Here is a 17941-nt window from a genome sequence, read left to right as displayed (position 1 = left end):
CCCCTTAAAGTTGAGATCTATGGGCAGGTACTTTTGGTGAAAACATTTTTCAAATTCATATATATTTCATTTTAGATGTTCAGCGTATTAAATGAAAAGCATTCAGTCCTGGTATGATGGTATCCTTACATTTCATCTTCATATTCCCAGTTTGTTCTAGCTTCTCGTGGTTGAAGCGCTCGATTCACCACATCGGTACATTGCTTGGTGTCACCCATCATGATATTGTTGGAATTTTGCTCATAAAGTGACATGACACCATATTCACTCTGACAAAACAAATGAAAGTCATTGGCTATGTGCTCACTTGGGCCTTTGTTCCTGGTGAGATTAAAAGATTATTTTGGAACTGTATCAGTACTTGTTACATCTTGACAGACGAGTTTCATTGAAGTTTGAAACAGAATATCATTAACCCAAATGGGTGCATCCACAGAAAACACCTAATAAAGTACCGGTACATAAAAACATCAATGTAATTTTTCTACTGACATGGAACTAAAAACTTCATTCAGTGAGCTGTATTAATTGTTGGAAAACATTCAGGGCATTAGTATATTTGATATATGTTAGCACCTATGTTATGAATGATCAATATCATATTTCTTTAAAGAAGCAAAACAAAAAAATTTGTTAAGATAACAAATCATATTTATTGATTTTATGACATTTCATTGGTTCAGTAACCAAAGGTGTTTGCAAGAACATTCAAAAACAGAAACAGATGCTTCAATGCCATTTTCTAAATAAACAAATCGGTCAAATCTCAGAAGAATTTCAAGGGAGAAGAATATCTAAAGTCAATTATGTTTGTGCAGTAAACCACAAAAGTCATTCAGATTTGTATAGTCAGCGTCAGTGTACACCACATAAACATAGTCTCACTGCTGTGGTATTAATTCCTTTAGACTTGATTAATGTCGTAATAAAACAACCTACAGAATCACACTGATGTGGCATTAGTCATTCAGAATCATCACTTTCTGAGGTGAACCTGCTAGTTGTTCTGGGGAGGATTATTCATCACCCTGAGAGTCCTTTGTATGACTTGTCTGATCTGGTGTCATTGTGAAATCCAGGTGCCTGAAACAATTTATAACATCTTTAAGATCTTGTTATTAAAAATATAAGAAACACACATATATTGACAAAGGGTAAAAAGTTGGTTTCTCAATGAGTAAGGTAATGACAGTTTATCAAGCAACTGTTAACCAAACCATGTTAATCAATGTAAAAAAGCCATAGCAAACAGTAAATTTTACAGAAAATACAAAATTGTAATTGATCTTCTGAAAACAATTCCTGTAGTGCCATAAGGCAGGCTCACCTGATTTTTTCTCAAATGTTTGCATTACATCAAAACATAAGGAAGGTTAAACAAGGCAATGCAAATTGCATAAAATAGGTTCTTATACATAAAACAGAACTACCGTATTTGATGTAATAAGCGCCTCGCTCTAATAAGCGCCCACGGGAATATTTGCTAATATATTGTCTCGTTAACAATCCCAAATAGCACCCTTTCCAATTGATCAATGTATACAAGACTTATTTATTTGCATATAATACTCATTCGTGTGTGATATGCACCCTTAATTATGGGGAATTTCATTCTGGAAAAATATATTTGTCGTACATTAACATTTCAGGCTGCCAGCATAAAGCAGGAAATTTTGAGAGCGCCCTGGGCGCTTATTCTGTCGAATACGGTATTCATAATTATCAAAACTTTCAATCACACAAGTAATGTAAGTGATCTCAAAATATTATATAATGAGTGTGCAAGTTAGTATAGTTCCACACAGCTTTTAGCAATATTCCAGCAATATATCTGCGGGGACACCAGAAATGGGCTTTTCACACAGTACCCATGTGGGGAACAGAACCCAGTGCTTCGGAGAACGCATTACCCACTAGGCTACCAAATACAAATATCATCTCAAATACAAAAGTAAGTAACATTAGGATTTCATACAACAGATATTTTCTCCAAATATCAAGTCACTATACAACTGATTGAATTACTGATTAGAGAAGCAAGGACATATAAATGTAGCAGCTGAATCAGGCTTAATTTGAATCGTTCCTTGCTTCAGTTGCAATGGGAGCCACATTGAAAATAATTATCTCACTTATTATTAATGATTAATATCTACCATTAATTGGTAGGCCAAAATAGACACTGATACAAAAAATCAACTGAAAAGAACCACCTGAACAATCGACTAAAAACTATGTATATTACATTTGGGGGACCTTATTTCGGCTGCTGGCAATAGCATGGGCGGATACAGAGGGGGGGTTGCTGTGGTGCGCACCCCACTTTTTATTTCGAAAATAAATCTTTATTTCTGTATAAATTTCCACCAAAGACAATAAATAGCTGTAAAAAAGCTGTATCCGCCCATGATTAGTCATGAGTAAAATCATTATCATATTTTTATCATTTATCCTATCTTTAATTAAGATTAACAATAACGGGAAAAGCTGCCAAATATATTGGTCAAGTGTAATCATAATTTAAGTAGTTCTATTTGGTTTTGGAACTTTTCAAGGGTCATTGTAAATATATGTGTATTCCTATTTGAATACTCGTTTGATTGTTATAAAGTTACACAGTATTGCATCTATCGTCTGTTTCTAAATACAGTGGAACCCATCTTTGACTTGTGTGACATAATTGAATCATACCCCAAGTGCATTGTTATGCATCTGCACAGAGTGGTCAAAGTCCTTGTCACACACATAGTTTGCTACAAGGCAGAATCCAATAAGTACAGTTGAGACATCAGGTTGTATCCAGACAAACTGTCTGATAATCTCAAGTATGGTCTTGGTAGGATCAAGGGATGTAGCTAATCCTAAATAAACATTAAACAAATGACATAATCTCTTCTACAGAACACTTGATCAAAGCCTGCCCCACCTTTGATGTTTATCATCTTGTTACGCTCACAACAGCTCATTAGCAAGATGAACTCAATGTCAACTCATGGTGGATTAGGGATTAACAGGGCAATTAGTGTCAGGTGGGTATTATCACTTGCAATTATCTGTTAATTACTTAATTGAGTAGTGACGGCTTAGTTAGTTTCCAACCACACTGACAAGTCAGTTTACAGTTTACTAGTAACATGTTTCTGTGGACCAAGGAAATGTATCTTGCCAGATACTTAAAAAGTTCTACTCATAAGTAATAAAATAATGACAGTTTTGATATGCAATTCTCCCTACAAAGACATTTAACATTTGATATACATAAACTGTCTGTTGAAACTATGATGATGCTAATATACAAGTCGCACAAAACAACTAATTCATATACTGGTACCTAGCCAAACATACATAATTTTTATACGCGTATGCACATGCTTGTACATATATACCTCTACTGGCACAGCACACATACAAACAATCATTAGATGGATGTAATCGTTGAAAAAATATTTTACATACACAAACAAGTGAACAGATTCTGTAATAGCATGGTTAATATTGGGAGATGTTTAAGCATTTCCATTTTCACAGAATCGAAGGCATATCCTTTCAGGACTCAGATCAGCTTGTAGTGATTTAAATTCACATAAAAATGATTCATGTGAAATGACCTATCCCGCACGTATGGCACCTGTTATAAAAATACCATTCATTACTTATTTGTGTGTCCAAATTATGCTATTATTAGAAATAATAGGTATTATTATACAGCATGGATATAAGAAAGCTTTATATGGAATTGTTGAAAATTATGTACAGGAAAACATTGAAATAAATCAACCAATACGTGCATTTATCTCAGAATCTGGTAGATTTAATCAATATGGACTTCTCCTTCATTATCTAATTATAATCAGATGATTACATTATTGCTCAACTGATAGTTTGCAATAGTATAGAATTAGTATTTTATTAATAATTATTTTGTATTTGAGCATCATTTAGATAAGCCAATGAAATAAATATATGTTTAAAACACATGTAGTAGAACATATTGCAATAGTTAAGACCCGAAAAGAAGTTATGTGTAGGATCCTCAAAATGGTATCCACAAGAGCAGGTTGTAGAATCATGTTGGTGTTTGTTGTTTAACTCTGCACTCAGCCATATTCCAGCTAAATGACGGCGGTCTGTAAATAATCAAGTCTGGACCAGACTATCCAGTGATTGACATCATGAGCATCCATCCACACAATTGGGATACAATGACATGGATCAACCAAGTCAGCGAGCCTGATCAGCCGATCCATTAAGTTATCTCTTACAACTAGCATAGGTTGATCATGTTGATGGGGACTAACTTCAACCTGGAATCCCCATGTGAGTATGTATGCGGCTGTTAGCTTTGTTTGATGTTTAACGCCACACTCAGCAATATCGCAGCTATGTGGCAGGAATCAAACCTGCATGGGTCTTCAGCACGAAGAGTGAACGCTTCAACCACTAGGCTACCCCACCACCCAAAATTCCCCCATGATAAAGTTGTCATCATGGTTATTGTTCAGCTAGTTCAAGTGAAAATGTTCATACCCTTAAAATGTCTTATCTTCCACTTCACGATGATATCTGATGCAAAACTTCCCTGTCATTAAAGCTGTTCTTGATTCTTCACATCTGGAAAAATATGTTGAGGCTATTAATCATCTCACAGAGTAAAGGGAGTATATGAAATAAGACAGTGAGTCACATTAGCATACAAATTATCCAGTTAAAGTAAACATATTTCTTCATTATATACATAAGCATATACTAACATATGATAGACAGGCTACTTGTTATATAAAAATATAATTATATCCTGATACATTTACTTACATGTTGGTTATGAAAGTTAATGTGTCACATGTGACAGGCTTACATGTGGTAAATTACTTTAATACGTGATCATTGTAATATTCACATATTCCTTACCTTAATGTGTCACTTCAGCTGCCAGCATTACCTCAGCTGCAATCTCAATATTTGGCCAGTTTTGACGAAATGACCGATTGTGTTCAGTGTATAAGCTGGGCCTCGTCTCTAATATAACTTGGCGCAAGTTGACGACGCGCATAGAGAGCCGGGAACCAGCTTATGTCGTGTTAAACTAGTTCCCGGCTCCCTATGCGCGTCGTCAACTTGCGCCAAACAATATTGTGATATTAGAGACGGGGGCCCAGCTTTGTGTTAACCCGGAACAAGCCAATTTACCCATATTCCCCTGCGGTCCAGGGCGCCATTTTAGAACATGGATGTAAACAAACCTCGTGTATAGATATACACCGTGATGCTTGATTACGATAAGCTTACCTCGTGTATCGATAGATTGTTCTCATTCACCTCCACCACGGAAATGCCGGCCGAAGTTCCTCTGAGCCATCCACAACGCGGAAGTCAACAGTATTTGGAAAGGCGATTGGCAGCAAATGCGGATGCCAGGTACGTAGCAGGGCTTCGTGACCTTATGATTTCCGTGCAGAGATCTTATGGAATGGATTGATTTAGATATTTTCCTGCTCTACATACTTTACTGTAAACGCCAAGGGTCCTTTTTTTAGTATTATGGTCAACTGTTTGTTATGACGACAAGGATTTGCATAAGGGGCGTAATGGATTTGTGGTCAAAACAAGATGATCCAAATTAGATCGGCTTTTTATAGATAATGAAGAAATGTACAAAGATCTAGGAACGATTATTAACTCTAAACTTTTGTGGGATGCTAATACAGACTATAATTTACAATAATGGCCACCAAAGACTTTACTTTTTTTACGCTTAACATATTTTTATAATTACACTGTTATGTCCTTGTTTTGTATAAGCTTCATAATTAAATAATATATTTCTGTAATGTGAATGCTACTTATTTTTGCAGAATGTCTGGATAAATGAATGAGTCAGTCATCTGCACAGCATCAATGGAAAAAGGGAAGCAATGAGGAACAAGAGAAGAGTAGCAGTGAGTGGTAAATATTTGAAATTATTCTGTTTGGTTCATCATGTTCATGTAGCTATTCTGCAAATATTTCTTCAGTTTGCTTGTTCTTTATCACCTGTTGGCATGGATGGCCTAATTATCAAAGGCACCACAACTTGCTGTGCATAGTTGCATCTCTTGGGCTTGACAGAAACCAATGGTCGTGGGTTTGAATCGAGGGTAGCATCATACACTTGCTTGTGGGTTTCATCAAAGTGGTAAACATGTAAGACCTGCATCACTTCGGGCTTTCTTCCCATTTCACTCATTTAACACCACATCCAACAATAGTTCAGCTAAATGACAAGGATTATAAATAATCAAATCTCAAATCTCAACTAGGCAAACCAGTTATGAGCTCGATCAAGACGCACCGATGATGACTGTTATGGACAACATCCCACGTTATTGGGTACGATTACGAGCGATCAATGAGCCCACTTGCTACCTCATCTATTACTTTGGCTTGTATGGCAAGCATTTTTAAGAGATGTCAGTTAATGATTGTTTCAACTCATCAGCATGGAACAATATATATCTCAAATGTTTGGTATATAACAAAACTCAAAGACGATAAATTAAGTGAATTTGCTGCCTTTTATCTGTAAGTACATGTTGCAACGATTCTTTTTTATTGCTACAATCTTTATACATAATTTTGCAGAAACTGAAGTCCAGCTTGAGATACCCGGATGACTGGTTGACAGTCTGGAAGGACCCTTCCAGATATCAGAAGTGATAGGCAGACAGTGATGAGGAGAATCCTGTTATTTCAATGGGGGCCTACCAAGAAGTTATATCCCAATTGACACTGGGACACACTCACACAGGCTGGTCTGGCTAATGTGAGAAGACCAGCCAATGCCAAGTCGGAGTGGGACCCTTCAAGGACGTTGAAGAAATTATTGTCTTTGGCCATGTGGTAATCACTTGAAAGGAATGATGTTTGCGACTACTTGTCTATAAATGTGGACCCAAACACCAAATAGAATTTTCACAATTCTACTAACACAATGCAACAGGGATAGAGCCGATCTGGCCTCCCCTCATCCTGGTTCCTGTTTTTCCATGGCAATATAGAAGGGAAAGGATATTTGAGGGCAAGTAACTCTGAACTGGTGAGCATGGTCTGCTTATGCTTTCAAGCGAACAGTTATCCCACTCTGTTATGAGTATTGAAGAATAGGAGGAAATTGCATACTGCATCAGGAACCATCATGTGAACAATGTTCAGTGTGTGATATAGGCATATAAATAAAAGAAATTGATAATTTGTTTGTTGTTTATGTTTCTTTAGCCAGGTGTGTAAATGGGGATTTTCCAATATTTTGCCTCACTTTGATAGCCATAGTTATCGGATGAAACCATGCATTGCTTGGACATCTTTGGAATAACACATTGATCTGCTATGTCAAAGGTCAATGTCATAGCCAGACAAAAAAATTGTTAATGGCCAAACTCTTCCTTAGGGCAGGGATAGAAGTTGGCAACAGGTCATACACTTACTTTTTATCCCCCCGGCATATAATACGGGGTGATGTAGCGATCAGCCAGTCTGTCTGTCCGTCCGTCCATCCGTAATCATTTCCTTTTCCAGGGGAAGGATTCCCAAACCATTCAGTGTATTTGATCGAAACTTGGCAAATCTATCAGGCACATACTGAAGTGGTGCCTTTCGATATTTTGGGATTTTTCTAAAAAGAATTATTTTTTTTTTTTTATGGAATGACGTTGGACATAGACTCAATTGGGGATGGGGTTCGTTTCCGGGGCAGAATTCAAAAACCATTCAGTGTATTTGATCGAAACTTGGCAAAGCTATCAGGCACATACTGAAGTGATGCCTTTTGATATTTTGGGATTTTTCTAATTTTTATTTTTTTAAATTTTTATGGAATGAAGTTGGACATAGATTCAATTGGGGATGAGGTTCGTTTCTGGGGCAGAATTCGAAAACCATTCAATGTATTTGATCGAAACTTGGCATTCATATGGATGCGACCATGGTGGATCTTTTGTGGATAAACAATGTATGCTTCTTAAAGAACTTTAAACTGTTGACTCATTACATACAGAATTGCACATTTACTAGTGGTTACTTTACAGACAGCTGCCGGGGGGTTATGTCATCTTTCTGATGACTCTTGTTCTCTAATGTGCCTTTTCCTGCAGAAGTCTAAATAACTCTTATACATATAGTTGTATATCATTGTCATATGTTTGTCAATGTTATACTGAATGAAGCAATTTACAATTGTTTTTGAAATAGTCGCAACTGATATTGAAGGTCAAATTAGCTTTCAATGTCTTTCAGTAAAAATGTTCACAGTAACTGAGGAACAGCTCTCTGTAGTGTGATGAAATCTGGTACATGTCACCCTCAGAGTGAGGCATATTGTGTTTCAAAACTTAAATGAAGCTGGTATGCTCGTAACAAGTACTTGTACCTTTACAAATAATCATATTATCATCTCACTAGGACCAAAGGCCAAAGTGAGCACACAGTCGATGAGTTTATACTTTCACTCAGAACAATCTGGAAGTCTGAACATGAAATTTAAGGGTATCATCATACATGTATTAAAACTGATGTTTGTTCATTAAACAGCTTAACATCTAAAAAGATTGAAAAAATTGTCTTCTCCAAAAGTACATGCCCATAGATCTCAACTTTAAGGGGATATTTACAACTAAAATGACACAGAATGTTACTACAGCTATCTGATATGCCCAGGCTAACATCATTTACCAGGATTAAGACATCTCGAAAAATTGCATCCGGATACCTGCCGGATACCTGCCGGATTCCTTCAGCAATGTTCAATTTTCATGGTTAGTTTCCAATATATATTTAAGTGTTTCACACTTAATTGAACAAAATGCACCCCCAAATTGTGACATGTTTTTGGAAACTCAGAATGAGTTATCCGGTGCCGGATCCTTGGTATCCGGTGCCGGATCCTTGGACACCCAGATTGAGGTATCCGGTGAGGTATCCGGTGCCGGATACCCGGATTCCAGGTGGCATACTTTCAGGTGAGGTGTCCATGCCGGATACCACGGATCTGGTATCCGGCCTGGTATCTGCCACCGGATACCCGGACGCGTTTTGGGTAAGTGTCCGGTGGTATCCGGCAGGTATCCGGATACCGGAAACTGCATTTTTTTTCCTGTGGAGATAACCCTAGCTAACCCCCTAACCCTCTAGGGGTAGCCCTAACCATACCCGTGAGCTCGATTTTCGACTTTAACCCTAGCTAAGACCAGTTTAGGTCAAAAGGACCCCCAAATGAGCCAAACTAGGGTTTAAAAACGTCTTTTTAAACCTCCACCCTCCAAATGCACAATACTAGGGACACCCAAGGCCCTTTCTACCTCTTTCAACACCTCGTTCTTACGAAAAAATATCACCTTTAGAGATGTACCCTAAAGTGACACAAAAGAGTACCAAACACATTCAACCACAACAGAACACAAACCACCCCCACAACAAAACAAACGGCGCACAAAGACCATAGCAATCACAGTAAACAATAACAAATCCCAAAATAATTAAATGAGATTGACAAAAATAAATTGCACTATCTAACAATAGTTGCAGCGCAAAGAAAACGCTCAAAAAACGCCACAAAACGCAGGCGCACGCTCGACAACGGGAAACTGCAGACATGAAAGGCACAACCAATCCTCTGCAACGTCCCGACCTTGCTGCACGACCTCCAAAAATCCATGGAAACATACAAAAAAGGCAAAATCGAGATAACCCTAGCTAACCCCCTAACCCTCTAGGGTTAGCCCTAACCATACCCGTTAGCTCGATTTTCGACTTTAACCCTAGCCAGGACCAGTTTAGGTCAAAATGACCCCAAACGAGCCAAACTAGGGTGACAAATCGTCTTTTTAAACCTCCAACCTCCAAACGCACAATCCTAGGGACACCCAAGGCAATTTCTACCTCTTTCCACACCTCGTTCTTACGAAATAATTTCATCTTTGGAGACGTACCCTAAAGTGACACAAAAGAGTACCAAACACATTCAACCACAACAGAACACAAACCACTCCCACAACAAAACAAACGGCGCTTAAAGACCATAGCAATCACAGTAAACAATAACAAATCCCAAAATAATTAAATGAGATTGACAAAAATAAATTGCACTATCTAACAATAGTTGCAGCGCAAAGAAAACGCTCAAAAAACGCCAAAAAACGCAGGCGCACGCTCGATAACGGAAACTACAGACATCAAAGGCACAACCAATCCTCTGCAACGTCCCGACCTTGCTGCGCGACCTCCAAAAATCCATGGAAACATACAAAAAAGGCAAAATCGAGCTAACCCTAGCTAACCCCCTAACCCTCTAGGGTTAGCCCTAACCATACCCGTTAGCTCGATTTTCGACTTTAACCCTAGCTAAGACCAGTTTAGGTCAAAAGGACCCCAAATGAGCCAAACTAGAGTTTAAAAACGTCTTTTTAAACCTCCACCCTCCAAATGCACAATCCTAGGGACACCCAAGGCCCTTTCTACCTCTTTCAACACCTCGTTCTTACGAAAACAATTCACCTTTAGAAATGTAACCTAAAGTGACACAAAAGAGTACCAAACACATTCAACCACAACAGAACACAAACCACCCCCACAACGAAACAAACGGCGCACAAAGACCATAGCAATCACAGTAAACAATAACAAATCCCAAAACAATTGAATGAGATTGACAAAAATAAATTGCACTATCTAACAATAGTTGCAGCGCAAACAAAACGCTCAAAAAACTCCACAAAACGCAGGCGCACGCTCGACAACGGAAACTGCAGACATGGTAGGCACAACCAATCCTCTGCAAAGTCCCGACCTTGCTGCGCGACCTCCAAAAATCCATGGAAACATACAAAAAAGGCAAAAATCAAGATAACCCTAGCTAACCCCCTAACCCTCTAGGGTTAGCCCTAACCATACCCGTTAGCTCGATTTTCGACTTTAACCCTAGCTAGGACCAGTTTAGGTCAAAATGACCCCAAACGAGCCAAACTAGGGTGGAAAATCGTCTTTTTAAACCTCCAACCTCCAAACGCACAATCCTAGGGACACCCAAGGCAATTTCTACCTCTTTCCACACCTCGTTCTTACGAAATAATTTCATCTTTGGAGACGTACCCTAAAGTGACACAAAAGAGTACCAAACACATTCAACCACAACAGAACACAAACCACCCCCACAACAAAACAAACGGCGCACAAAGACCATAGCAATCACAGTAAACAATAACAAATCCCAAAATAATTGAATGAGATTGACAAAAATAAATTGCACTATCTAACAATAGTTGCAGCGCAAACAAAACGCTCAAAAAACGCCAAAAAACGCAGGCGCACGCTCGACAACGGGAAACTGCAGACATGAAAGGCACAACCAATCCTCTGCAACGTCCCGACCTTGCTGCACGACCTCCAAAAATCCATGGAAACATACAAAAAAGGCAAAATCGAGATAACCCTATCTAACCCCCTAACCCTCTAGGGTTAGCCCTAACCATACCCGTTAGCTCGATTTTCGACTTTAACCCTAGCTAAGACCAGTTTAGGTCAAAAGGACCCCAAATGAGCCAAACTAGGGTTTAAAAACGTCTTTTTAAACCTCCACCCTCCAAATGCACAATACTAGGGACACCCAAGGCCATTTCTACCTATTTCCACACCTCGTTCTTACGAAAACAATTCACCTTTAGAGATGTACCCTAAAGTGACACAAAAGAGTACCAAACACATTCAACCACAACAGAACACAAACCACCCCCACAACAAAACAAACGGCGCACAAAGACCATAGCAATCACAGTAAACAATAACAAATCCCAAAATAATTGAATGAGATTGACAAAAATAAATTGCACTATCTAACAATAGTTGCAGCGCAAAGAAAACGCTCAAAAAACGCCACAAAACGCAGGCGCACGCTCGACAACGGGAAACTGCAGACATGAAAGGCACAACCAATCCTCTGCAACGTCCCGACCTTGCTGCACGACCTCCAAAAATCCATAGAAACATACAAAAAAGGCAAAATCGAGATAACCCTAGCTAACCCCCTAACCCTCTAGGGTTAGCCCTAACCATACCCGTTAGCTCGATTTTCGACTTTAACCCTAGCCAGGACCAGTTTAGGTCAAAATGACCCCAAACGAGCCAAACTAGGGTGACAAATCGTCTTTTTAAACCTCCAACCTCCAAACGCACAATCCTAGGGACACCCGAGACCATTTCTACCTCTTTCCACACCTCGTTCTTACGAAATAATTTCATCTTTGGAGACGTACCCTAAAGTGACACAAAAGAGTACCAAACACATTCAACCACAACAGAACACAAACCACTCCCACAACAAAACAAACGGCGCTTAAAGACCATAGCAATCACAGTAAACAATAACAAATCCCAAAATAATTAAATGAGATTGACAAAAATAAATTGCACTATCTAACAATAGTTGCAGCGCAAACAAAACGCTCAAAAAACGCCAAAAAACGCAGGCGCACGCTCGATAATGGAAACTGCAGACATCAAAGGCACAACCAATCCTCTGCAACGTCCCGACCTTGCTGCGCGACCTCCAAAAATCCATGGAAACATACAAAAAAGGCAAAATCGAGATAACCCTAGCTAACCCCCTAACCCTCTAGGGTTAGCCCTAACCATACCCGTTAGCTCGATTTTCGACTTTAACCCTAGCTAAGACCAGTTTAGGTCAAAATGACCCCAAATGAGCCAAACTAGGGTTTAAAAACGTCTTTTTAAACCTCCACCCTCCAAATGCACAATACTAGGGACACCCAAGGCCATTTCTACCTCTTTCAACACCTCGTTCTTACGAAAACAATTCACCTTTAGAGATGTACCCTAAAGTGACACAAAAGAGTACCAAACACATTCAACCACAACAGAACACAAACCACCCCCACAACAAAACAAACGGCGCACAAAGACCATAGCAATCACAGTAAACAATAACAAATCCCAAAATAATTGAATGAGATTGACAAACATAAATTGCACTATCTAACAATAGTTGCAGCGCAAACAAAACGCTCAAAAAACGCCACAAAACGCAGGCGCACGCTCGACAACGGGAAACTGCAGACATGAAAGGCACAACCAATCCTCTGCAACGTCCAGACCTTGCTGCACGACCTCCAAAAATCCATGGAAACATACAAAAAAGGCAAAATCGAGATAACCCTAGCTAACCCCCTAACCCTCTAGGGTTAGCCCTAACCATACCCGTTAGCTCGATTTTCGACTTTAACCCTAGCCAGGACCAGTTTAGGTCAAAATGACCCCAAACGAGCCAAACTAGGGTGACAAATCGTCTTTTTAAACCTCCAACCTCCAAACGCACAATCCTAGGGACACCCGAGACCATTTCTACCTCTTTCAACACCTCGTTCTTACGAAATAATTTCATCTTTGGAGACGTACCCTAAAGTGACACAAAAGAGTACCAAACACATTCAACCACAACAGAACACAAACCACCCCCACAACAAAACAAACGGCGCACAAAGACCATAGCAATCACAGTAAACAATAACAAATCCCAAAATAATTAAATGAGATTGACAAAAATAAATTGCACTATCTAACAATAGTTGCAGCGCAAAGAAAACGCTCAAAAAACGCCACAAAACGCAGGCGCACGCTCGACAACTGGAAACTGTAGACATCAAAAGCACAACCAATCCTCTGCAACGTCCCGACCTTGCTGCGCGACCTCCAAAAATCCATGGAAACATACAAAAAAGGCAAAATCGAGCTAACCCTAGCTAACCCCCTAACCCTCTAGGGTTAGCCCTAACCATACCCGTTAGCTCGATTTTCGACTTTAACCCTAGCTAAGACCAGTTTAGGTCAAAATGACCCCAAATGAGCCAAACAAGAGTTTAAAAACGTCTTTTTAAACCTCCACCCTCCAAATGCACAATCCTAGGGACACCCAAGGCCATTTCTACCTCTTTCAACACCTCGTTCTTACGAAAACAATTCACCTTTAGAAATGTAACCTAAAGTGACACAAAAGAGTACCAAACACATTCAACCACAACAGAACACAAACCACCCCCACAACGAAACAAACGGCGCACAAAGACCATAGCAATCACAGTAAACAATAACAAATCCCAAAATAATTGAATGAGATTGACAAAAATAAATTGCACTATCTAACAATAGTTGCAGCGCAAACAAAACGCTCAAAAAACGCCACAAAACGCAGGCGCACGCTCGACAACGGAAACTGCAGACATGGTAGGCACAACCAATCCTCTGCAACGTCCCGACCTTGCTGCGCGACCTCCAAAAATCCATGGAAACATACAAAAAAGGCAAAATCAAGATAACCCTAGCTAACCCCCTAACCCTCTAGGGTTAGCCCTAACCATACCCGTTAGCTCGATTTTCGACTTTAACCCTAGCTAAGACCAGTTTAGGTCAAAATGACCCCAAATGAGCCAAACTAGGGTTTAAAAACGTCTTTTTAAACCTCCACCCTCCAAATGCACAATACTAGGGACACCCAAGGCCATTTCTACCTATTTCAACGCCTCGTTCTTACGAAATAATTTCATCTTTGGAGACGTACCCTAAAGTGACACAAAAGAGTACCAAACACATTCAACCACAACAGAACACAAACCACCCCCACAACAAAACAAACGGCGCACAAAGACCATAGCAATCACATAAAACAATAACAAATCCCAAAATAATTGAATGAGATTGACAAAAATAAATTGCACTATCTAACAATAGTTGCAGCGCAAACAAAACGCTAAAAAACGCCACAAAACGCAGGCGCACGCTCGACAACGGGAAACTGCAGACATGAAAGGCACAACCAATCCTCTGCAACGTCCCGACCTTGCTGCACGACCTCCAAAAATCCATGGAAACATACAAAAAAGGCAAAATCGAGATAACCCTAGCTAACCCCCTAACCCTCTAGGGTTAGCCCTAACCATACCCGTTAGCTCGATTTTCGACTTTAACCCTAGCTAAGACCAGTTTAGGTCAAAAGGACCCCAAATGAGCCAAACTAGGGTTTAAAAACGTCTTTTTAAACCTCCACCCTCCAAATGCACAATACTAGGGACACCCAAGGCCATTTCTACCTATTTCCACACCTCGTTCTTACGAAAACAATTCACCTTTAGAGATGTACCCTAAAGTGACACAAAAGAGTACCAAACACATTCAACCACAACAGAACACAAACCACCCCCACAACAAAACAAACGGCGCACAAAGACCATAGCAATCACAGTAAACAATAACAAATCCCAAAATAATTAAATGAGATTGACAAAAATAAATTGCACTATCTAACAATAGTTGCAGCGCAAACAAAACGCTCAAAAAACGCCACAAAACGCAGGCGCACGCTCGACAACGGGAAACTGCAGACATGAAAGGCACAACCAATCCTCTGCAACGTCCCGACCTTGCTGCACGACCTCCAAAAATCCATGGAAACATACAAAAAAGGCAAAATCGAGATAACCCTAGCTAACCCCCTAACCCTCTAGGGTTAGCCCTAACCATACCCGTTAGCTCGATTTTCGACTTTAACCCTAGCCAGGACCAGTTTAGGTCAAAATGACCCCAAACGAGCCAAACTAGGGTGACAAATCGTCTTTTTAAACCTCCAACCTCCAAACGCACAATCCTAGGGACACCCGAGACCATTTCTACCTCTTTCCACACCTCGTTCTTACGAAACAATTTCATCTTTGGAGATGTACCCTAAAGTGACACAAAAGAGTACCAAACACATTCAACCACAACAGAACACAAACCACTCCCACAACAAAACAAACGGCGCTTAAAGACCATAGCAATCACAGTAAACAATAACAAATCCCAAAATAATTAAATGACATTGACAAAAATAAATTGCACTATCTAACAATAGTTGCAGCGCAAACAAAACGCTCAAAAAACGCCAAAAAACGTAGGCGCACGCTCGATAACGGAAACTGCAGACATGGTAGGCACAACCAATCCTCTGCAACGTCCCGACCTTGCTGCGCGACCTCCAAAAATCCATGGAAACATACAAAAAAGGCAAAATCGAGATAACCCTAGCTAACACCCTAACCCTCTAGGGTTAGCCCTAACCATACCCGTTAGCTCGATTTTCGACTTTAACCCTAGCCAGGACCAGTTTAGGTCAAAATGACCCCAAACGAGCCAAACTAGGGTGACAAATCGTCTTTTTAAACCTCCAACCTCCAAACGCACAATCCTAGGGACACCCGAGACCATTTCTACCTCTTTCCACACCTCGTTCTTACGAAATAATTTCATCTTTGGAGACGTACCCTAAAGTGACACAAAAGAGTACCAAACACATTCAACCACAACAGAACACAAACCACTCCCACAACAAAACAAACGGCGCTTAAAGACCATAGCAATCACAGTAAACAATAACAAATCCCAAAATAATTAAATGAGATTGACAAAAATAAATTGCACTATCTAACAATAGTTGCAGCGCAAACAAAACGCTCAAAAAACGCCAAAAAACGTAGGCGCACGCTCGATAACGGAAACTGCAGACATGGTAGGCACAACCAATCCTCTGCAACGTCCCGACCTTGCTGCGCGACCTCCAAAAATCCATGGAAACATACAAAAAAGGCAAAATCGAGATAACCCTAGCTAACCCCCTAACCCTCTAGGGTTAGCCCTAACCATACCCGTTAGCTCGATTTTCGACTTTAACCCTAGCTAAGACCAGTTTAGGTCAAAATGACCCCAAATGAGCCAAACTAGGGTTTAAAAACGTCTTTTTAAACCTCCACCCTCCAAATGCACAATACTAGGGACACCCAAGGCCATTTCTACCTATTTCAACACCTCGTTCTTACGAAAACAATTCACCTTTAGAGATGTACCCTAAAGTGACACAAAAGAGTACCAAACACATTCAACCACAACAGAACACAAACCACCCCCACAACAAAACAAACGGCGCACAAAGACCATAGCAATCACAGTAAACAATAACAAATCCCAAAATAATTGAATGAGATTGACAAAAATAAATTGCACTATCTAACAATAGTTGCAGCGCAAAGAAAACGCTCAAAAAACGCCACAAAACGCAGGCGCACGCTCGACAACGGGAAACTGCAGACATGAAAGGCACAACCAATCCTCTGCAACGTCCCGACCTTGCTGCACGACCTCCAAAAATCCATGGAAACATACAAAAAAGGCAAAATCGAGATAACCCTAGCTAACCCCCTAACCCTCTAGGGTTAGCCCTAACCATACCCGTTAGCTCGATTTTCGACTTTAACCCTAGCCAGGACCAGTTTAGGTCAAAATGACCCCAAACGAGCCAAACTAGGGTGACAAATCGTCTTTTTAAACCTCCAACCTCCAAACGCACAATCCTAGGGACACCCGAGACCATTTCTACCTCTTTCAACACCTCGTTCTTACGAAATAATTTCATCTTTGGAGACGTACCCTAAAGTGACACAAAAGAGTACCAAACACATTCAACCACAACAGAACACAAACCACTCCCACAACAAAACAAACGGCGCTTAAAGACCATAGCAATCACAGTAAACAATAACAAATCCCAAAATAATTAAATGAGATTGACAAAAATAAATTGCACTATCTAACAATAGTTGAAGCGCAAACAAAACGCTCAAAAAACGCCAAAAAACGTAGGCGCACGCTCGATAACGGAAACTGCAGACATGGTAGGCACAACCAATCCTCTGCAACGTCCCGACCTTGCTGCGCGACCTCCAAAAATCCATGGAAACATACAAAAAAGGCAAAATCGAGATAACCCTAGCTAACCCCCTAACCCTCTAGGGTTAGCCCTAACCATACCCGTTAGCTCGATTTTCGACTTTAACCCTAGCTAAGACCAGTTTAGGTCAAAATGACCCCAAATGAG

At 40.0% G+C, this 17941-nt stretch overlaps 2 long non-coding RNA genes across 2 annotated transcripts; one reads left to right on the top strand and one right to left on the bottom strand.

Annotated features, from left to right (window-relative positions):
• Positions 1-445: 445 nt before the first annotated feature.
• On the bottom strand, positions 446-5030 carry LOC139448356 (uncharacterized). Its single transcript, XR_011652074.1, has 3 exons — positions 4909-5030; positions 4528-4611; positions 446-1083 (listed from the first exon to the last, which is right to left on the bottom strand). It is a non-coding gene; the product is annotated as an uncharacterized lncRNA (long non-coding RNA).
• A 156-nt stretch (positions 5031-5186) lies between these two features.
• On the top strand, positions 5187-7590 carry LOC139448357 (uncharacterized). The gene is made up of 3 exons (XR_011652075.1): positions 5187-5415; positions 5853-5943; positions 6619-7590. It is a non-coding gene; the product is annotated as an uncharacterized lncRNA (long non-coding RNA).
• Positions 7591-17941: the final 10351 nt, after the last annotated feature.

The sequence above is a fragment of the Haliotis cracherodii genome, unplaced genomic scaffold, assembly GCF_022045235.1.
Source record: "Haliotis cracherodii isolate W230 unplaced genomic scaffold, xgHalCrac1.p SCAF_7, whole genome shotgun sequence".
Classification (NCBI taxonomy): domain Eukaryota; kingdom Metazoa; phylum Mollusca; class Gastropoda; order Lepetellida; family Haliotidae; genus Haliotis; species Haliotis cracherodii.
The sequence above is the reverse complement of the archived record's forward strand: the minus strand, read 5'-3'. Positions and strand labels throughout refer to the sequence as shown.